Genomic DNA, 24,554 nt, shown 5'->3' with positions numbered 1-24,554 from the left:
AAAAATAAAAATGTATACCTATATAATTGTGTGAACATAATTTAATGTAAATATCTGGTTGGAAAGTTTAATCTCTTATTAAATGTCTGCTAAATTACAGTCAAATCTGGTAAATATTTTTTCGAAAACAAAAATGAATAGAAGATGATAAGGTGTAAGAGTTTATTTTTATTAACAGGACATAGAAGTTTCATTTTCACTATATTATTTTATACATTCACTATGTAGGTAATTAAATTCATATTTATTTTATACACAGCGGAATCCACAAATTGGATGATAAGCATTCTCAAAGTTTTCAATAATGTCTTAGAATGGCATTGAGAAAAAACTTCATAGCTCATGAAAATAAAACAGAGTCTTTAATACATTTATACTGTCAATTAACCTGACGTTACCAAATTCGAATTAAAGTGTAAAAAACATGGAAAATTTTGCTACTATTTGCATTAAAATGTTTTATTGCTGCAACTGTAACAACAACTTTGTGTATTTTGCAGTAACGTCATTACTGAATTAAAACTGCCTGTCATCCGACTTAAAATTAATGAATTAACTAAGTATACTTATTACAGAGCAATAATTTCACATTTATGTTTAGACTGAAATAGACTAAAAAATAATGATATACCAAGACCACTAAAAGGCGAACTATTTAGTACATTTATCTGCCATGTGGCAGGTTGCGGGTTCGATTCTCATTGTAATAAATGTCGAGCCAAACTTACAAAACCAAACTTATAAAAAAATTGCTCATTCCTAACTGCTCATCTTAATATGCAAACAAGCTTTCGAAATCAGTACGGATTATCTAAATATTGTGTATCTACATATGTTTTTGAAATACATAGGTAAACAAACCCAGCACAAAGATTAAAAAGTCTTTCAAGGAGTCAAGAAAGTTTAAACGTGTATTATGTGGTGCACGGCACTAACGGCTGACATAGTCTACTGGTATACTCGAAGATCAGAATCCGAATAGGTAGATACCTATACACAAGAAACGATTCGGTTTGCGTTGTAAAAAAGTAGCGCTGTCACATGAACTATTTTCGACAACTGTATGCGGTTTTTCTACATACCTACGATACGTTCATTAAATAGTTGTTGATCAAGTATTTTTTTTACAATTAAGGGGTTTTTGTTTAATATGAATATATCACCCCATAATCAAGTACCTATTTATCGACGCACGTATGATCCACATGGCAAAACTGAGTGGAAAATCCGCTAGTGGGCAATTTTAATTCTATGAGGCTTATTTCCAACATCTACCATCCGTAAACAAAACGAATCGTTTTTTCTCTGACTGCTAGAAGATTATGGTCTACTAGACCACATAGCAGACCGAAGCCAGCCCACCTGAGGGTTCGTGCCGTGATGCCGTCCTGTGACGATTGACGGACCGACGCGTCAGCAGATCTGAAAATACATTTAAATAGTTTATTAGTATGGATCTGATAATTATGAGAACATAAAAACATTCAGTTAAAATAATTAGTTATTTTGACGTGCTCAATACTGCTTCACTTGGGTTTTGTATGTATACTTCAAAATTAAGACGACAGCCGGTCTTAGTAAGTCCAAAATCCATGCAATAGTTTTGAGTTTATTGCCAGCTGACAGAAGGCGCGGAAAAGCAGTACTGTAGTAGGTGAAAATTCATACTTATTTATTTTGTTTTATTTTTTATCAAAAGGAACTCCAACAAAGGATACACATTACATGCATAATTAGAAAAAGTTATTTAAAGATTTGTGTTCCTTCAGTTATAGGAAATGCTGATAACTTACATTTACAGGCCATATTTGCCATTGTTGATAACATCCACTGATGTGCTTCTGATAATCTTCTGAGGCTTATTCGTGACTATGATATTCGTGATATGTATATGAAGTAGTCACCGCCCTTCAAACTTATTTATGTTGTAAGTTTGACAGAAGTTATTCAGCTCTAATCTGTAATGTGAATACATTTTGTTAAGTTTTGTTGTTTTATGACTGAGGAAGAAAGAAGATCATGTTTTTGGTTATTGAATCTGTGCATACGTATATTGATTCTGATGATTTTGACACCTCTATAGCTCAAACGCCTAGGTGAGATGTTGGGATAGTTACACTGGGTGTGTGAGTAAAAAAACAATAAATTATGGAAGATAGGTATTCAACAGTTGTTAACAAGTTCTATTCGGAATTTGACAAAAAGGGTAATTTTTTTAACAAAGATTATTGCCTAGTTACATATTTTTAACTGATAGGTATCTAGCCAGCTTTCGGATTTCACGCTTCCACGATATCAAGAGAGACTCTAGTTATTAATTAAGCAAAAAAAAATATTAATTACTACTAATATACCAGTTGGATATCGTATGACCACATACTGGCTGCACCCAAGTAAACGTAACTTTAAAAAAAGTCCAAGATAACACATATGGGTAGGTTTCTTTAACTTAAGTTCAACTTACCGGTCCGTATGTACTTAGAACTGTACGTAACTTAGTTCCAGAAAGTCAATATTATCATGAACTTAACTTTCCCTTTAGTGGGCAGTGATGCATTCCGAACAACCATGTCTGTTAAGTAAACGGAACCATTAAAATAACTATTGTTTCGGGTTAAAATAAACTTAATTGTGTCTTTAAGTAGGTACATTTGTGGAATTACAACTAAAGAAATAAATAATAATATACTAAATTTTGGTCTGTCTCCAAGGAAAATGTATTGTTTATCTTTTTTATCATGAAGTTCTACTTCACAATATTTTTGGCTCCATTATCAGGTCAGTTCGTCAGTATCATATTGTCATCAAAACTACACACAGCTGACAATTTTCATGAGCCTAAGATCCTTGGAAGATGGTTAAATTACAAAGTTACCTCAAATCAACCTCATGAAAGCGTGTTAATAATATTACAATAAAATATGGAAAACAACATAATATAAATAGGGGAAAAAAATTATATTTTTCAAAACAACAAAACAATAACAACTAAGTTAATCCTATTATCAGAACAGAAATATAAGAGGCCTGTAACTTACCTATTAAGGAATTTTCCGCCGACTGGTAGCCAAATATTCCACATCAGGTATTTATACTGAACAAACAGATGTACTGAAAATATTCATAAAATTAACACCAGACGCCTTTTTACATTTATGTAATTTATTCATTTGGTAAAATAAAAATTGATGCAAAATAGCTTTGAAAAATTATTTATTTTGTCCAAAAAATTGTGTCAAGTGTGGAATACAAGGTTCGCATTAATTTTAATAATATTTTATTTTATTAAAAATATGTGTATTGAAATATCCTTGAAAACTCACAATCAAATAAGGATGTTTTTTATATACTTAACATATTTGTACAAAACACGTGCACATATGGATTGACAACTGGCCAATATATTATTGAAATATTGTGATTATTATATGTTTCGCCCGTGTTCCGTTGAAACTACTCCGCGCGTCCGGATAAGAAGTTCAATAGATTTCTTCGATAAATTGGCTATCTTGAGTTCTTAAGGTTAGCGCGTTCATACACCCATCGTTTAAGAAATAGCCCCTGACAGGCTTTGGTACTGATAGGCCAATTTCCCATACAGACTACAACTTCTTGCAAAAGTATCCAGCTACCCAAATTTTCATCTGCCTAGCTTTTTCCCAACTATTTTGGGATTGGCTTCCTGTATAACCGGATGCTGCTTCAGCTGAGAACCAGTGCTTTACAAGGAGCGACTGCCGGTCTGACCTCAACCCGGGCAACCTAATACCCCTTGGTAGGACTAGTTGTCACTTTCTGATTTATGACCACCCGTAACAACTGCCAAAGATGTACCAAGCTACGCATATGCTAGATGCTCGCAATAAATAATGTTATTGTAAGCCACAATACATCATTAAGGTTTTTTCTGCCTCAAATGAAGTAGTTAAATATTAAGAGAATCAATAGAAAATTACAGCAAAAATCACAACTGTTTCCCTATATGTTTGCTTTTCGAAATAAGTGTAATAATTTCTTTAAATACCACATTGTTTACATAGTCTGGTTTGTAATTACAATTTACATTCTGAAAATAAATATTTGTACGTAATTTACACTTATTTGTTTAATTTCTTTCATTCACTGGAAAATTATGAATATTCATAACTTCAATTTTTGATTTCTTCATTTCAATATTTGTTCGTTGTTTAAATAAATAATGAGTAGATACAATATTTTTGAATACTAACAAACATTTTAATTCAACGTTGATTTAATTCCAGACGAAAATGGTAAACACAAGTTTGATTTTAAATATTATTTACAACAAATATCAAGCAAGAATAAAATATAAATTAAACAAACAAAACAATAATAAGCCATAGATATTCATACATCGTGCGCGCAAACCGAATTACTTGTATTAAAACATTCCGATCATATCTGAAACTCCATTTGCATACTTACTATACATGGAGAACAAAATCACTAGCGGAGATCTCATAACGCAAAGTCTAAGAATGTAGCGCAAAATAATGCTGGTGTTCGGGGGTGAGGAATACATACACCATCTTTGGAACTCACACATTTTTTTAAACCAATTCCCCAATCAATTAATACCCATCCCACCCGAACGTTACGTTAATTTTGTAGTACCTAACTGATCGTTTTAGTCACGGCTACCGTGTGTTACTTGACCTACAAGCCCGACTTACCTGTCTTATGGCATCTCCGCTATATTTCATTCCTCCGTGATACTATCTCATTATACAGGGCGTATTTTTACATAAAGGACCAATTGTGATCAGAAGGTACGGAACCAATGTTATAAATACAGTAAAACCGATTTATTTGAACATAAAAGGGCTTTTTGAATGATGTTCATTTATTTTGAGTGGCCCAAGTTTGAAATTATTAGAGACATGGAAAAAGGTAATTATGGGTAATAGAATTGATTTTCTCGATGAGATGACTTTAAATATAAAGGGGATAAATATTTTGCTGGTTTCTTCCCTAAAGGCTCTGAAACTACTGAAACGATTTGTCAAATTATTTCACTGTTGTGAAGCTACACCCTCCTTTAAAACGCATTTGAAACAGCAAATTCACAAAAACAGTAACTATCAGCTTTCTTAAAATATCAACCAGATTTCAGCCTTTATCGAAAACCCCCAAAAAATTATCATTCTCTTACAAATTACACCAAGGCAAGCTTAGGAAACGAAATCGTCAGAGCGTCTGTAAGAAGTCATTGATTTTGTATCGAGAGTCGTTTGCGACAAAATGGCCCGCCATTTGCTTTGCCAGCGAGTATTCCAGAATAATTTATTGTAATCTGTACCTGTACGGAAAATCGCTTATTTTTTATCTGTATCCTTTATTGGTGATTAAAGGAACTCTTTGAAAAAGGTTTTAAATGGAGACGGTAAGAAGATTTTGTGTTTATTTATTGTGTTATTCTTAAACTGTTTTATTTCTGTGTTTGTAATAAAAGGAGTACTGTTCTTTTATCTTATAAGACGATTTGATTCTCAAAGGCAAAGTTAAAAACTTTTGCGTTCTCCTTTATTGAGTAGCATGTACGGTACTGTATTTAAATACATATGAATAAGTAAAAAACACACAACAATTTCATTAGTGGGTCCTAAAAACCGGTTTCTATAGAAAGTAATAACGAAATGACTAAGTTGTCCCTGCCTTGGAAAGTTACAAAAGCTAACAAAATTCTCACAAACATAATACAATGCACTTCTTAACTATAATGAAAGAAAAACTTCAGAATAAAAAAACTCTATTCAGTCTTAAGTAGTTTTTTGAACCATTTTCTTATCGAAAAAAGAATAGCTCGTAGTCTTTACAAAACTCTTAAAGTAATTCTAAGCAATTTAACTTGGGACTGCATCAACCTTTGCTTAAAAATAAAGAATTTAAAAACGCGTTTAAATCTGCCTCTAAGGGCCCTACAGGTTGGAAAATAATTTCTTCAAAACGAAAAGAGTTGAATTGCGAAAAAATGCAAACCGCAGACTAAATAGTCGTACGACAGTTGACTCGATGGTAAGCACTTTTGTTTTTGAAGAAAATCTTGATTCCCATCAAAGTTTTCAGTCGGTCTGATACCGGCTGGTATAAATACCTGGTCTTTGTAATGTGCAATATTGCAATGATAGTGCACCATTCATTTCCGTCGGCCGACTAAAAGTTTGTAGTCACACTATAGTCTATAGACTATGCAGTCGGGAGACAGTTAGTGCGGTGGTTGGCAATTTTAAAAGAAAATCTTGATTCCCATTTCGTACGTACTAGGTATGTGCGCACTACCATTCATCTTCATACTGATTTATGAGACCAAACAAGTTGTCGGACGACTAAAAGGTTGCAGTCTGTAAGTACTCTAAATCTGCAGCTAAGAGCCCTACAGGTTGGAAAATAATTTCTTGAAAACGAAAAAGAGTTGAATTAACATTTAAATGAATAGAAGTGCACAATTGTGAGTAACGAACTTTAGTATTCAAGCCGCGTAATTTTTAGAGCAGGTTGGAAAAATTACACAAATATACACGTTTTTATACAAAGGATGGAAGAGGTTATGTTATTTGATATACCTAGGTATTTGCAGCTTGGATTAATCTATACTTAATATGATAAAGATAAAACATTTTTTGTTCGTTTGTACCCTAAAAGCTCCGAAAATACTAAACCAATTTGAAAAATTCTTTCACTGTTGGAAAGCTACACTCTTGCCGAGTAACATAGGCTATATATTTGATCCTGTTACAGACAGCAGTTTCCACGAAAAACCTCGGGAAAACGGACAGTTGGTTATACCTAGTTAGTTTTAGCCTGGAATATATTATTAGAAGAAATTCCTGAATTTTTAGCCTCTACTGCATTAAAAGTTTATTAAGATCGACTTTTAACCTTTATTTTTTAATTTCACGTAGTTTTTCCTTTTGGAATGCTTTGTAAAGTGGAGTTTAATTAAATTAATGAAAGCTTTTGTCGGCCATTGCGAAGCATTGTCTGTTCAATAGCTTGATAAACATTAATTCATATGTGTGGTCTGTTGTTTATTTTCGATGTTTGTATGAAATTACAGCCTTTGGTAAGGTATTTTATAACTCTCAATACATATATGAATCATTGTCACCTCACTGATCTGAACGAAACACATATAGAGAGTTGCTACTTAGTTGCTACCAGCTACCACTAGTTGCTACCAATTGTTATTTTAAAATAATTGGAAATTATTTTATGGTTGTCTTAAACAAAACATTAATGGCTGATTCTGATCACCCTTATTGAAAGTATATGTTTTTATTTTTTTAGAAAATTATAAAAGTTGGTCTGAAACCAATCATTAAAAATGTAACAAACAAAATATTTCATTACTGACTAGCTTCCATCCATGGTTCCATCTGTCCCGCGGAAGCTATTTCCCGAACATGGATAAAAAACAGTAGCGTATATTATGTTATTCTCATTATAAGCATTATTACTTATTTACTATATTACAATAAGGAAGTAAGTAATAACTATTCAACAAAACAGGTTCCCATCACTTACCTGTACTAATGTTGAAATTAATGATTTATTGGTATCGTATGTCTCTAAGAAGATTTACTACACAAAGCTCTTTATCTGCTGTATGTACACGATGTATGACGTAATAGTAATGACGTCATAACAGTCTATTGTGCGGTTAATTACTGGTAGTGTGATATCACCGTTGCTGGTTAATCTCCGGTTCTGTTAAACTGTGGTTAGTGGGATCTTTTTGGATTAAGTTTATTTTTATTTTATTTAAATTGGGTTTTATTTATCTTGGATTGTATTTAGTGGTATTTTTTTGGGATTGTACTTTGTCGGAAAAATTAAGTGTATTTTTTAGTAAAAAAATACTTAATTTCTGCTGAAATGTTACCGTTCGCTGCAGACTTATGACATCTGTTCCCGTTTCTAGTTCCACTTAGACAGTCCCGTTGCATCACTAGTACATAATTAAAATAATAGTGGCAGTACATAATGGAGTACATAGTGTAGTACATAGGGGGAGAACATAATGTAATACATAGGGGCAGCACATAATGGAGTACATAATGTAGTACATAGGGGCAGTACATAATGAAGTACATAGGGGCAGTACATAATAGAGTACATAGGCGCAGTACATAATGGAGTACATAGGGGTAGTACATAAAGGAGTACATAGGGGTAGTACATAGGGGTAGTACATTATACATATATCCTATATTAAAAATCTTACAGCAAAATCGAATTAATATTTTTTATGCTGCTATCCATCTCCGAGCAAGGAATTTATCTAACTTAAATAAATAATAATTTAATAGGCTAATGTTAAATAATAATCTAATTTTGATGTTGAAGTGGAAACACAACACTAACACGGTACAATCCGCCCTCACGTTATCTTTCAGCACATTGCCTCATTATTTTCAGTTAATTAGACATTAATTCGGGGTTATCTTTGATTAGAAGTTATTGTTCAACAGATTGCAATATTTGGAATTTCCGAAATAGTTTCAAATATAGACAAATATTTACTGGAAATTGAGATTCCAACAAATGTTGTGCACTTACAGTTTCTGAAAATAACCAAAATATGACATTTCTACGAATTAAAGAAAAAACGTTTAAAGCATTGACATAATAACATACAACAGTATAAAATTACATATTCCAAAGAACTCGCTTATTACACTATTTTACCTCTTTAAAATAAAGCTTATTTTTACAAAATATCTCCGCTTACATCTTCATAACTGTAATTTACAGCATCCAGCTCCGTACTAACGCACTTTAATATAAATAACCAATTACTTTAAAAGTGCTTTTACTAAACATTTTCTCGGGAAATGTTTCTTGAGATAATTCTGAATAAAACTCATACGATTTTCTTAACAATTTCATAATAGAATCTAACGCTGGGGCACCAGTATAAGTTGACCTGCTATTCTATCCACATTTCTTTGACGCAGGGGTCAAGTTATAGTGGACTTATGATGAATATATAACTCTGTTGTCCTTATAAAGGGTATGTGGCTATAACGTGTTGAATGTCTGGTATTTGGTATCAACATTGCTTTGATGTTTGAGACACGATAGCGAAAAATATAGCTTTGATAATTTTGTTTTAGAAGACGGGTGATTTCAATTAGTTTTTTGTAAGGGTGGGAGTCTTATTTTAAAACGTTTCTTTTATTATTCTCGTTTAGTAATGGGGTTTTTCTTCTTTTAAAAAGAAAGAAAGAAAGAAAGTCTTCATACAACCAACCCATAATCTGATTCACTAGGTACTAACTTAAAGTAATTATGTAACAAAAGCCGTTTCAATTTGTTTCTACCACATTGATATATAATAATATACCTGTGTATATGTATATTTTTACTTACAGATGTATTTTTGTTTGTTACAGGTAACAATAAAACATCAAAAAAATAAATTGTTGAACAGAAACAGGTGAAAATCCCGCGTTCAAATTAAAACTCGATCCGGCAGTAATATGTGAGTTATGACAGTTGTCCGTAATTTAATCAATATAACATTGATGTATGTGTGTTATTTACCTTATTTTTTTCATCAAAAGCAATAGCTTAGGATTCTATCTATGTTTGTATGTATGCATGTTGTGTTCTCCGTTTGAGTAGGCAGTGCTGAAAAGGCTAGCCAGATGATGACCTATCTCAGGACGTAGGTAGATCTTTATATTGTAACTAGCTTCTACCAGTGGTGTCACCAGCATCTCGTGGGAACCTCTGCACGAACCCAGATAAAAAGTTGCATTCCTTAATAAATGGGTTACCTATCCAACACTAAAGAATTTTTCAAATCGGACTAGTAGTTCCTGAGATTAGCACGTTCAAGCAAAACAAACAAACTCGTCGGCTATTATTAGTATAGATAGCCACGGGCCATGTAGCTATTAGAACATGATATATATGTTATGGACCAAGTGATAAATTGGGCAGTATACATAATGCCCGGTCATTATGAATAATGCCCAATATGAGAGTGCAATTTGATAATAATTATTCAAACAATCAAATTGACCGGGCACTATACATATTGCCCGTGACCTTTTGGGCAAAGTAATACAAACATATTTAATTTCATTTTTTTATTGTTATTGACATTTAACTTAAAATAAACTAAATATAACACATCCCATATCAATTGACAGAGCATAGAAGTAAGCATGCAACATGCAGCAAGCATGGCTTCTGTCACGGCTCCGGCGGTCCCATGCGAGCTTATCGTCGCAGATGGTTTTCACGCTCACCACCGCAGCTTCGGCTTGCTGGCCGGCTCCGCCGGCCAGCCTCAGCCGCGGCGGCGAGCGCTTCAACTACCTGCGCCTCAGCTCGCAGGCCGCCTCGCTCCTCCGAGCCTACGCGGTTTTGAATTGCACTCTAGGGGTAGGGCAGACAAGACTACGTGGAGTCGGTTTTGCAGCGATTCGTTTTCGTCACTAAGTTCAGTTTTTAATACAATGTTTTGAATCCAAATTAAATTCTACCATAAAAAAAAAACGAGCCAAGAAAAATATTATAATTTCCCATTAAAATAGAACATATAATTTAAAACAATAATCATAAAATATGTTGCAAGTAACAGGATTTATTTATTAGAACAACTGCCACCCTCGCAACGCATAAAATATAGCTTTATTATCAAATTGCCCAACGATCATGTAGCAATATAATAATGCCCGTGCAATGTGATAAATAATGAAGTTAAGATAGTTATTAATCACTTGGCCCGATAAAGCTAGACATTATTCATAATGCTCGGGCATTATAAATAATGCCCGAATTAATCACATGGTCCATAACATATACAACACATTATTTCTAGATTTGACTATCTTGCACTAATAGATTTTATTTTATTTTATTTTATTTTTATTTTTATTTTATTTTATTAATTTTAAGGAAACTTACAGCTACATACATCGTTTAGTTTAGGGTAATAATGTGGAAGAGGGCCAATAACAAGTTTCCACTCATAACAATCAAAATGGGCATTTACACAACGACGAAAAGTTTCAGTGTACATATCAAATTACAGAATTCTGCATACAGCCAAAATACAAATACAAACAGAATAAAAAACCATGATGACAATGTGTGAAATGCACAAAGATACTATTGTAAAAAGTTCCTATTCAAAGAAACAGCAACACAAACGTTTCTTTAATTGACGGATACTGGTTGTAAACAAATCCAGCTCTGTATCCTGACACGCTGCATTAAAAGTTCTGCAAGCTCGTAACATAAAAGAGTTCTGTCTATAGGCCTTTTTCTCAATCTGTACATTAAGGAGATGTGATCGCCGCAGAAACACAGACGGCACACGCAGTGCAATCCTACTCACCAGCTCAGGGACATCAACAGATCCGTTTACTAAATTAAACAGAAAAGCGAGATCCGCGATCCTTCTCCGCTCATGTAAAGGTAGAATGTGAAATTTCTTACATCTGCTTACATAGTTAGGTAGGTAGCAATTAGAACGATACTGAGTATACCTTAAAAATCGCTTTTGAATACCTTCAAGGCGATTTATGTAAATATTATACTTTGGGTTCCAAACTTGAGAGGCATATTCAAGATGGCTACGGACAAAAGCACAATAGAGAATCTTCATCGTTTTGACATTCTTGAACCCAGAGGAGACCCTCATAATAAAACCCAAAGCTCTATAAGCCTTGTTTGCGATATTATTAATATGCTCATCAAATATAAGCTTTGAGTCAAATATTACTCCAAGGTCTCTGATGACGTTGACCTTGGCAATTGGCGTATCAGACAGCTTGTAGTCATACTTGATAGGGTTTGGCTTACGAGTAAAGGTGCACACATAACATTTGGATACATTCAGATCTAGCCTATTTTTGACACAGTAATTATGGAACCGGTTTAGATCATCCTGCAGTAGGTGAGCATCCTCAATGGTTGACACTGGCTTCAGAATTTTCATGTCATCCGCATACAGTAAGATTTTACAGTATTGGAAGCAAGAAACAATATCATTGACGAAAATGTTAAACAAAAGAGGTCCCAACAAGGATCCTTGAGGAACCCCTGACGGAATGTAAATCGGTCTTGAAGTGTACCCATTGAGGACTACAGTCTGACATCTATTTTCCACATATGATGAAAACCATCTGTATAAGTTACCCCTCACACCGATCCGTAAAAGTTTGTTAATCAGAAGCCCATGATCTATACGATCAAAACACTTGCTATAGTCGGTGTATATAACGTCAACCTGGGACCCCTTGGACATATGCTCCGACAGAAAATCACTGCAGACCACGAGATTGGATGTGGTGGAGCGACCTTTTAAAAATCCATGTTGATGTTCTGAGAAACTTAGTTTAAGTGACGATGACAATTGAACATGTACAATTTTTTCCAAGATCTTAGCAAAAACACAGAGTTTGGATATCGGTCTATAATTGTCGACGCAGTCCTTAGGTCCTTTTTTATGAATTGGCGTTATATACGCCGACTTCCAAATAGTAGGCACTACCCCCAATTCAAACGAACGTTTAAACAATAATGTCAGTGGAACAGTTAGACACCTGGCACATTTAACAATAAAAATTGGAGGAATATTATCCGGGCCTGCAGTTTTGTTGATGTCAACTTGCTTCAACAACCGAAAGACCTCCTCCTCTCTCACATCAATGGAACAGATGTCGGATATGCCAGTAGTGGACAGATCACCAGGTGAGTTTATTCCAGCAGTGGAGCACTCGTTCGAGTCCTGTCGCTCTTGGAAGTTGGAGGAAAAGTATTCGCCAAACATATTACATATAACCTCCCCATTACTAGATGAAATATCACCAAATTTAAGAACCGATGGGTAAGAATTGGTTTGTTGTTTGGATTTGACATATTGCCAGAAAGCCCTAGGGTTTTTAGAAATGGCTAATTCAATGTTCTGTATATAATTATTAAACATTTCCTTTTCCATCTCTTTAGTCCGTTGCCGTAAAGTTATAAAAGCTTGGTAGTCCGAAAGATTTCCATATGTTTTAAATTTAGAATGATATTTTGACTTTTCTTTAATGATTTTGATAAGGGGGCTTTTGTACCAAGGCGGATACTTACCATTTGGGACAATAATTTTTGATGGAATGTAAGTATTATGAAGCAAACTGATAGTATCATAAAAGAATTTAATAGCTTCTTCAATAGGCCTAGCACTCAGCTCAAGAGGCCAATCAATTGCCATCATTGCTTCCATTATAGCATCATAGTTCCCTTCCGCATATAAAAACTTGACTCTAGGTCGAGAATGCAGCTGATGAAGTTGCACAAAGTCGGCAGAGATACACAGTGCCTTATGGTGTGAGTCTTCATGCACCAGGGGATCCTGACTGCAAGTGACAATAACTTCACTGTTCGACAATACGAGATCAAGAATCCTATTGTTCACGTTACGGTGATAATTGTACTGTAACAAACTACAGGCGCTGAGAGTATCAAAAAAGTTGGTTTGAATAGGTCCTTGCAAGTTACTCGGGGTTAGGTGATCACCGTCTGCCGCAGACTGCCAATCTATATTCGGTTGATTAAAGTCCCCAAGCACCAAGAACTTGTCACTAGGATGTTTAAGAATGATATCAGCTAAATTACTAGAAAAAAGGTTAAGTTGTTCCAATAAAGAATTTCCGGATTGTTGACTACATATGTAAACAACACATAAATGTATTTTATAAGTTACTTTAGGCTTCTTTTGGTGTAAAGTCATGGTAATCCACAGATCCTCGGCAGACGAGCACCATTCACTGCGAACACTAGCAACGAGCTCCCGGCGCATGGCTATTAACACTCCCCCACCCATAGTTTGTTTAGTTTGCGAATAGTTACGGTCGCGTCTCCATACAATATATCTGTCATCAAACAGTTCACTGTCCGATATACCGTCAATCAGCCAGGTTTCCGTCAAACAGATTACATCAAAAGAATTCATACAAACGTTTCTATAGAAAAGATTTGTTTTCGTCCGTAGCCCTCGAACATTTTGGTAAAAAAAGCTAATAGGTGCCATAATAATTCCAATTAAAAATCAGCAAAATGAATAAAATAATATAAGGTACACTCAGACTATGTATCAAATAAAAAATCCTAACTCCAACCGCATTCAATGTGTTAAAAAAGTCCGTTTTAAAGTAAAGGATATAAAAAGTAAGAAATTTAAAGTGCAAGCAGATTTCAATCCTAACTGCAAAAAAATAATGCATTAAATGGCAAAAAACAAACACTAATGAGTTGAATGAATAGGCGACCCAAAGCGATAAGGGAACAAAGAGCTGGCGAGAATGGAATGCGCGCAAAAAATACACACCTGCGTTTCTCAAACTTTCCACTATGGATTTTACTATTACGACTTCTATGTCAATATAAACTGAGCAAACTTTCTTAAATCTAATTAACAACTTGAAAGACACATACATCGTTTTAATTAGCCCACAAACTTTTTTAAATCCTGTTCTGTTTTGATGCAGTATTTTGGGGACGAGGAGTTTTTTCGCACAAGGATTTTGCAGCCTCTAACCCACACATGCTCAAAGCCACGTTCAGCCGCTTGTACTTTGGTCTTATTGAGCAAGAGTTAAACCACACAAAAAAATATTCATGCATATAACAACCTTGATCTCTGCCAACCCCCAAACGACACTTGTAATATCACACCTAGAGGTATTTGCATGACAAAAATCCATAATTTATACACCGTCCCCTTCCCCATACCTTGAAGACATATTAACAACATTCACAAAGATAAAAGAAAACTTGTTAGAACAAGAAAGTATTCGATTCCAGTCGATCTCAAAGTTCACTCCCAACTTGAGAAACTCTGTAATGATTTGGTTTTGAGATAAACATGCTCGTACGTATATACAGTATTGAATCAAGGCAATATTTTGTTGACAAATTTACAGATTAACATTTTGTGTATAATTACTGTTGTGTAGTGTAGTGGAAATAGTTATGCTGTACAGAGTGTCTAATTTATAAGTAAAAGGTACTTATGTTTTATATCACAAAAGCTTGTGAGCCATACTAGTAATGCTACCGAGCTTACGCATACAAAGTCTATGTACATGTACATGAATATGATGTACGTACCATTATTATTACACACATTAAAGTATTGCTCTCCAAAAACATCCATAAGAAAATATTCCTCCGAAAATCCCCGATTATGAAGTCACCCCCTTGTTTAGGCAAACCAAACGTTATCTACCGCACAAATGACACAATAACTTTGAAAAATTACACGAAAACGATATAACATCTAATCTTGTACCGTTATAGCTCAATCTAATCAACCCTAAACCGTCGGTTAAAGACACACTGAGCAAACGGCAAACTTTAAGTCGGCCGATAGCTTGTTTGGGCTCTTAAATCAGTATAAAGATAAATGGTAGACGCACATTACAAAGATCAGGTATTTAGCTAGTATCAGACCTACTGACAATTTTGACAGGAATAAAGATTTTCTTTAAAAAAATATGCCAACTGTCGGCCGACTTTTTAATCTGCAATCTGCGAGTCTAACGATATAGGGGTACACCCGACCCAGCATATGAGGGTTAAAATTTAAAGCTCGTAAAAGTTTATTTCAGGGTTATGGTATTATGAGCCTGCTGGAATTTTCTAGAACAATGTAGCAATGGCGTTTTAATGTTATGGCTTTTACAAGTTTTGGGTGATTACGTGGGAATCGGTCTAGATGACCGTATTGTTGCTGGGACAGCAAAAGGGTAAAATCACCCTCATTATAATATAAGCTACAGGTTTCACTTGCCTACATGGAAACATATTGATCGTAAAAAAATCTCAATTTCATCTACATATGTCTTATATAATACCTAAAAAGGAAACATTTTTTGTTTGTATCCTAAAGGCTCCGAAATACTGAGCCGATTTGACAAATTCTTTCATCATTGGATAGGTACTCTATTTTCAAGTAACATAGACTATATTTCCTAGGCAGAAGTTGCCACGGGATACGGGTGAAACCGCAGAAAACACATAGTCAAAAATAAAAATCGTCTTTTTTCAAATATCCTGGAACAGTCTCATAGAATTTTTCCCATTTTCATTTCCAGTCAATAATAGTTCCATGTGGACTGTAGGTAACGCATGCACTGAAGTGCTTACTTCAGCGTTTGCAACGACAAACTTAGCCTGTAAATCTTGATGCTTTTTAGTTACGAGTCGTCCTGCCAAGATGTTTCCTACTAAACACATTTTTACAGGTACTTTAGCAAACTCAAAATATACGAAATTCACATGCACATACAAACGTAACGTTTAATTAAATTATACTTGAGAAGTAAACACAGTTACCCCTCCACTCAATCGTAAATATAAGGGAGGGTACATATTCATCCCTTATTATTCCCTATCGACTCGAGAGCCGAACAAATTCCCGATACATTTGTCTTTTGGCTAATTATTCAGAAACCCTTCAAATTGCTACCAAGCTTACTCATGAAAAAAATGTACCTATCTATCAATCTACATTTACGTTTCGTTTCCGCGAAAATAAGCTTTATTTTTTGTGCAATAAGGTTGTAAAGAGAGAATTTTTAATTTTGCTAAGAGTTTTACTGAAGAGATTGCCAAATTATGTTTGCTGTTGAAAATACGTAAATTGCTTTTACTGCTTTTGAAATAAGGTGCAAAATTGCTCGGACGAAATGTAAACCGAGGTTGGTTGGAAGTATTTTTGAGGCAATTAAGTAGAGTACCAGGAAAAAATGTCGGTATCTTTGTAATAATTATGTAAAATATGATGTCAGTGTTTTTAGGAAACTGCTGAAACAGAAAGAGTACGTTAAAAGGAATACCACTTCATTAGAGCTAAGTGTTCGAGGTTTGTTCATTGAAACTAATGTTGACGTTCTTAAAGGGTTTTCTGAGCGAAAAGGAAAAATTCTTGAACTTTAGTAAAAGAGAATTTTACTTTTATTAAATAAAAAGAAAATGTTGGCAGTACATTTAATAATTCATTAAAGAAATCATAAAGAGGTTTCTTTGAAATTATAAAAATGCCTCCGCTAGAAATATGATTTATAATGACTTAGGAATTATTTCAAAACGATCAATTATTTATTTATCTTCAAAATTGAAACAAAAAAAAAAATAATTTCATTTTGATCATGACGACAACATAAATTCTAAAGTCAATTTACTTAAAATGAACTATTTACTTAAAAAAGAAGCGGATGAGGATGAACAAAAATTGTCTCAAAAATAGCCTAGTAGTCGAAACTCAAGCGCCACTAACCGCAGCTGGTTTATTCACACAGATGAACAACCATAACACTGAAAGTGGATGACCTGGCAATGTTAGCAAACTCCCACAGATGCAGGCTTTAATAATTACAGAAGCTACAGACGCAGAAAAGGGTTACAAAGCTAGAAGTGGAAATTTAGGAAGATACAATAAATGTAGGTTAGACAAAATCAAGCTTAATAGACAGCTAGAAATGATAATGAACATTAAAGGCGGTACAAGCATAAACAATAAACAACTCAGTATGAAAACAAAAACGATCCAGTTAATTATGTAGGACCCCATGTTCCCGCTTGTGGCTCTTCCTACCTCCTACAACATTTAATCACTTTAACACAACATGTTTTTTTCAGAGATTCGCTCAAAAACAAACATAAGAATACGTATACATCATCGAAATGTGTAATATCCCAAACATTCCCACGAAATAAACCCAACATCAGTATAAAACACATTTTTAGGAACGTTACGTCTCCCGGGAGCAATGCTTGACATGAAACAATGTTTTGACACCATCCATTTTACAAAGACCTGCCTCACCTCCCCACTCGTAAACAAGGGTTACCAGAAACGGGAACACAAACCACTACTGAGGGCTCAACTTATACTGGGCATAAAGTACTAAGACCATTTAATAAAGAGCTAGTATTTCAAGTAGGTATTTCGGCCACAGAGGTCATGTTATAATGGATTTAGAAAGTCGGAGCTTGTATGGTTCACAAAAGATTTGGTTTTATAGTTTAATATTGCAGTTATATTTCTTAGAGAATGCGCAGTTTGTGTGGATTTTTCTGGTTCCCTCCTTTTATGGTTAGGGGTGTTAATCTTTTTAGTAATTCAGTGTACATAAGTCTGCCGGGGAAGACAATATCGCTGTTATAAAGTAACATTAATATTGTGCTGAAATAATAAAAGTTCCGAACTTAAAAGATACATTTTTGCACGCATATGAAGTTTTAATAACGCTGGAAATATAGCTGAGGCAAGATTATTTCATAAAAGTATATTTACGAGTATTTTTCCTATATTTATAATGAATTTGCAAATTACTGAAAAGGCAACAGATGTTTTTGCTTCGTCAAACAATTCAATAAACTCAGAAACGTATTTACTATTTACACGTCGTGTTAACTCAGGTGAGTATCATAACAAGCATTCGGCAAGTAATCATGTCCTCAATTGAAGGAAACATTTTATTTTCGACAGCAAGGACATAACAGTTTGTCACTGGATACTTCCAAAGGCAGGTAGATATGAATCTAATTTAGTTCATGCTGACACAAATAACAGAAAGGTTACAATTTATTGGGAAAAGGCGATTCAGTAAATTGTGTCCCTCAAGGTACTATCTTTGGACCGATCTATGTGGAAGACAATGGGAAAGTGCATTTATACAGGTATATTAAAACAATATAGATGCAATGTACATATGTATATTAAAACAAAAAACACATACTTCCAAAGATAAGCATTATGAATCGTACTTTATCAAGATCAAAATATTTTGAGATTTTTTCTAGACTACGCGCGGCATATTTCTTTCCCATAAAAATACAGATTTTATTAAGACCTCATTTTTAGGACTAGATCTAAAAGAATACGTTCCATGAAGCAGCAGCTACTTATTACTACCCTCACAATTGGCTTTATCTGAACAAAAAACGGATCAGAAACATTATTCCGGGTATGGGTCAGCAAAAAAGAGTTCAATTTAATACATTTTATTACCGGGAAGACCTTTCTTCTACCAAAATAGACCTCACATTTATTCAGGAAGATAAGAGTATCACGATTCGATTTCCACTTCAATCTCCATTGCTTTATTTCAATAGTCTATCAAGGGGTGATATCGTAAAAATTCTGCAATGGATAGTGAACTTAGAGGAAGTTAGAGGTTTTTTGTCGGTTGCGTTTCTCGCGTTATAGGCGCAAGATAAAATAGTTTTATTACAGGAACACATAAACCATTTGTGAAGAGGTTTATGAAGATTTTATGTTGGTGCGAAGGTATAAAATATTATCAGTGGTGTCGAGTCAGTGATTTTAAGGGCGCTTAGGGTGTAGGGGTCGTTAAAGGAGCAAAGATATAAGACCCGGTAGTGGGCCGTAGAATTATCAGTTATGTCTCCTTTATTTTACCACTATACGGAGATAAGTATAGAACTTACAACGTTACAAGGCTTTTTAAGATGCTGTGTGCGACTGTAAGGTTGTTTATGTACCAATTCTGTCAGGGTTTTTTAAGCTGTTATAAACAGATGAATGTCTCTAAGTTTCCTATTGCCTAATTCTTCCTTCATAGTGTACGTGATATAGCAATAAAACTTAAAACTCTTGTAACAAAACAACAAATCAATAGCGACCTTGGAAGCTATTCAAATTGAAAACAGTTTGCAAAGACGAAGTACACTGAAACAAAACAGAAACTTTTCCAAAAAAATATTTCCTCAGATACATGATTAATGATTTGTAAAAGTTTTGACTAATTTTCTTGAGTTTTAATGAATTCCCTTTGGCGTCCGACATTGGAGACCTTTTCAACTTATTTTCTGTTTAATCTCGATAGGAATTTGTTGTAACAGTTCAATAAGTTCTTCTGTCAGATAATAATAAGTTTTGGGACAAGACATTTTGAATATAATTTGTTGAAGATTAACTTTTTGTTGGATCTTTATTGAAATTCGTATTAGATGGACCAATCTATTAGATAAATGTTTTATGATAGGTATTTTTATCGATTCGATTTTAACAATTCTACCAAAATTATAACAAAAATAATAACTCAGACTGAGAATATCTGAGCATCAACTTTAAAATGTAGTATTCATCAAAAGGGCCCAAAACCCTCAACAAAAAATAGTACTTCAAAACAAATCCCAGAAGTTTAAAATTACGTCCATTTACGAGACCCAGCATTCCAACAAACCCGCGAACTGGCCGCGCATTCATCACAGACAACAACTGAAAACATAATAAATCCTAAAACAACTTCGCCTTCAAACATGAAATTACATAAGAACTAAGAAAAACTACGGTCCGGGATCGAACCTGCGACCCAATAACCTTCAAGGCCGGTTTTATTTCCAGCCAGTTTACGACTTCGTCAAGAGTTACGACTTTTCGTCTCAAACTGGGCTGCCAAGTTCGGCTGTTAAAAACTCCCTTGAATTGGCTAAAAATACTTCCAAAGGAATGCGTGAGCAGAATTCTTTAAATATTGTGTTGTAATTTGTCAATGTTGGCGAATAAATGGAAAGCTTGTCATGTAAAATATGGCAACATTATTTGTTGTATGTAAAAACAGGATGAAGCGCGTTTGATGGATTGTTGGACTACATTGGCAAATCACATTTAATCGTTACTACTGAACTAGTTTTTTGTTCCTGCGAACTTAAAGTGTCCTATTTATGTTTTTGCAGAGAAATTATTGGTAAAGTAACTTTTATTCCGATTACTTGTATAAATACTTGTATATTCAGTATTGTTATCACAAAAATAATCGTACATTTGATTTTAAGAAAAGATATTTCCTCCATAATAGTTAATAAATTACCAAGTTGAAATAGCAATGGGCAGGCCATATTACTCGCAGAGCGGAGGGCCGATGGGGTCGAAAAGTGCTGGAGTGGAGACCACGGACTAGCAAGCGCAGCGTAGGACGTCTACCAACGAGGTGGACAGACGACCTTATAAAGGTCGCCGGAAGACGCTGCATGCAGGTCGCCTCCAACAGGTATCTGTGGAGATCAAAGGGAGAGGCCTATGTTCAGCAGTGGTCGTCCTATGGCTGAGATGATGATGATGAATAGTTAATAAAACTTCTACAGTATTAAGTGTGTTTCAGTAATTACAACAGTTGTCAAGTTGATTTCGTCAAAAGCTTATTTATTTCAAAGTTAAAGCCGTCACAAACTTCGAGTGTTGAGTACTAAACTTGCTTTGAAACGATAAAAAAATTTACTACACAATTTATGTGAAGTACACAATTTTCGTATTATAGCACATATAAAAGTTTTTCAGGAAGGCTCAAGTGTCGTAACCAAAAGTTACCGGAATTTGAAAATTTTATACGAATATTGTTGCCTTAAGCAGGAATTTTCTTCCATTATAAACTTAATAGTGCCATTCACAGCTAATAATAATGTACTTTAAAATTAATCGATAGACGAAGATACATTGAATACAAATAAATATGATCTCGTAACTAAGTTTCCCAATTGTTGCAAACATCGCAGAAAAACCAAACTCTCCCAACAATGCAGCAAATTTTTCTATAATAGCAACACCAAGCCTCTTGTCCCGACCTCTCGCCCCTGTAAATTTAAATTAAGACATTCCCTTTGTAAATTTTAAGTAATGTTTGCTTTCTCCAAATTATTTTGTTTTTGACCATCGTCGGGTTAAGACGTTGTGTTGTCTTTAAAACGTGAATAAATTCATGAGGCCCAAATTGTGAATTTATTTTAACCAAACTGGGAATGTGGGGAGATTAAATTGTTTTCTCTTTGTACGCACGGAATTTACGGTCAATGGAAGAGATTGTACGGAACTCGAGTTTTACATTGTATTTAGGATTCGCTGCAAGTGGAGATTCTTTATTTAGGATGCAGCTGTTTGTGGTTCATTACGTTTCTTCATTTACAACTATGTAGCCACTATTTCTCTCTTCTAAGCCTGTACAAAATATTGGTGTACTTATAGCTACTAGAGTAATAAAATATGAAACATACTAATGGATTGGTACATAAGAAAGAGAATAGACTATTCTTTCTAAAGTATCAAATATAACAACCAAATCAGATCAACCCTCACTTTAAGATAAAACAAATGAAATCCAGAAACAAATAGCATAAAAAATAAGTGTTTCAGAGGGACAAAGAAAATAAGCAGTTGAGTTATTTTTGCAAACAAAGTCAATAAAGGGATCAATCGGGGCGCAATTATAGTAGGACGGTGGAGGCACGAGCACTCGCGCTAACAATTCGAAGGCAAACGCCAACTTTGATCGCTATACACGCGTGGGGAGTAAGCTAGGAGAGCATAGCGATTTTATTAATGATAATACTTAATAAAAAAAAAAAGAATTTAAGTAAGAAATTAGTGATACAGCAAAATATAGCTGAAGAGTTTGCTTGAACGCGCCCATCTCAGGAGCTACTGGATCGATTTGATAAAATATTTCAGTGTTAGATAGCCCATGGATTGACAAAGTCTCATTATTTACCCATTGTTTACAGTAATTATATTCGAATTCTCAAAGTGGTATTAGTTGTAGCGTTCGAATAAATAACTCGCTCTAAAATCCTTTTCAACATTTAGTGAGTATTAACAAAGTAATTCTATAGTTTCAAGTTATTAGATACTCTGTTTTATACTAAAGGGAATTTCCCCAAATTGAGTTCAGAGTCTTTAGGTCTTAAACTAAAGTATCCAGGTAACATATTAGAAGAACCTTCATTCAAAAGATTAACTTTAACAAATCCTTAACTTGTTCTATCTTCGAGGTGTCAGTTAAGTGAGCTGTTAGCAGTAACTGCTAGTAACCCTTTGATGTTACTTTTATCTTTAAAGTTGGAAGTGTTGAGACCTCTGGGCTTTGGTGCCTAAGCTCCAACTTTACTGTTGTCAGTTAACTTCGCACAGTTTTGAAGGATTCCTGTGAAACATTAGAGTATTTGTTTCAGATTAAGAAGTGAGTTGGATTCCGTTTGATAGTGTATTTTGTTACGTTCTCAAACTAGGTCTTAAGTTATTATTTAATACTAGGGAAGATGCTAACAATACTTACCTGAATTGAAGCATGATATTGTATTTAAAAGCTTTGGATAATTTACAGCAAGTAATTGAGACATAGTAAACCCAGTTTGTGACCTTAAAGTACCGAAATAGGTCCCTAATTATATTCTTGGATTACTCAAAATTATCTACTTTACTAAATCCCCAATAATTATTTACTGAATTCTCCATAAAATCGTGTAACTTGTTCCAAACGCGAAAACCTTGAGGTATGTTTCAGTTAGCACTCAGTTAACTGAGTCGGCACTGCCTTGTTCACCCTTTGATGTAACTTACATCTTTAACCTCTGACTTGGCAACTTAGCAGTACTTTGGTTTTATGCCTAACCGAAAGTTCAGGGAAAAATACTGAGTCGGCTTGTTGTGTCTGGCTTTTATTTGTCGAAGGGTATTGTTTCAATTGAAAACAATGTACTTGATGATATTTCTATAAAGCTAATTTAAGGAATAACAGAATTGATTTGGAAAATTATTTCAGTGTTTGCTGAGAAAGACTGTAACTTTTCATTCAAGAGCGCGAAGTAGTCCTATGGGACGCAGTGGAAACTGCGGTTGAAAATAGTTTGTTTAATTTGACTCTCTCATTGAGCATAATTTCAGTACGAGCCTCCTCATTTTGCAGTTGGTTAAAATGCATCAATATCTGCAAAAAGCTTCAGGAAAAGTCATGAGGTTACATCTACAAATCAAGACAAAAGCAAACCCACAGAGACTTTATTGTATTAGGCTATTATGTAGTCCGTTTTCCCTGAGTCTCCTGACAAAGAAAGGTCACCTACTTTGTACACCCACGACTAGAGGATTATGAAAACATACTGCGATCGTCAATTTGTTACTTTGACGAGATCCTTTGCGTAAGTCAGAACATGCTTTTAGAGCACACTACAAACTTTTAGTAGGCCAATAGTTTGTTTGGGCTTATATGTCAGTATGAAGATGAATGGTAGTACATTACAAAGATCAGGTATTTAGCTGGTTGACTAAAAACTTTGATTAAAGTCACGATTTTCTTTAAAAAACCACTTTCGGGCCAACTGTCAGCCGACTGTTTAGTCTTCAGTGTGTGGCTACTCTAAGTCTAGATAAATACTATTTTAGCAAGGTTTTAGGTTCCAGATTTTGACCTTTTCGAATTTAAACCTTTAGGACTTAACCAAATTCTGGGTAAAATACTGATACTCAGCTACAGTCGAGTAGACTGAAAGCTAAATGGGAAATATCTAGGCAGCTAATGATTATGATTGTATAAGAAAGCATGGCATAGGTAAAGAGCAAAGTATATAATCATTATTGTACCTACTATCATTTACAAATATTTACACCATGGTCAATCGGTCAGAGTACAGTCAACCAAGTTTCACTACTACTATACCTGACCATTGAACTAAACTCAGAAAATCACTCTGTACCTAAAAACCGTAGAGAGAAAACTTCTCTAAAA

The 24,554-nt window shown here is 34.4% G+C and overlaps 1 protein-coding gene and 1 long non-coding RNA gene across 24 annotated transcripts in view; one reads left to right on the top strand and one right to left on the bottom strand.

Moving 5' to 3' along the window:
• Positions 1-24,554, top strand: part of Nrm (neuromusculin) — a 423,138-nt gene that overhangs the window by 88,528 nt on the left and 310,056 nt on the right. The window lies entirely within an intron of this gene.
• On the bottom strand, positions 90-3,116 carry LOC135119051 (uncharacterized). The gene is made up of 4 exons (XR_010277949.1): positions 3,039-3,116; positions 2,465-2,572; positions 1,794-1,958; positions 90-1,422 (listed from the first exon to the last, which is right to left on the bottom strand). It is a non-coding gene; the product is annotated as an uncharacterized LOC135119051 (long non-coding RNA).

This window comes from Helicoverpa armigera, chromosome 28 (assembly GCF_030705265.1).
Source record: "Helicoverpa armigera isolate CAAS_96S chromosome 28, ASM3070526v1, whole genome shotgun sequence".
Taxonomy (NCBI): domain Eukaryota; kingdom Metazoa; phylum Arthropoda; class Insecta; order Lepidoptera; family Noctuidae; genus Helicoverpa; species Helicoverpa armigera.
Note: the sequence above shows the minus strand (reverse complement) of the source record. Positions and strands in the feature narration are given on the sequence as shown.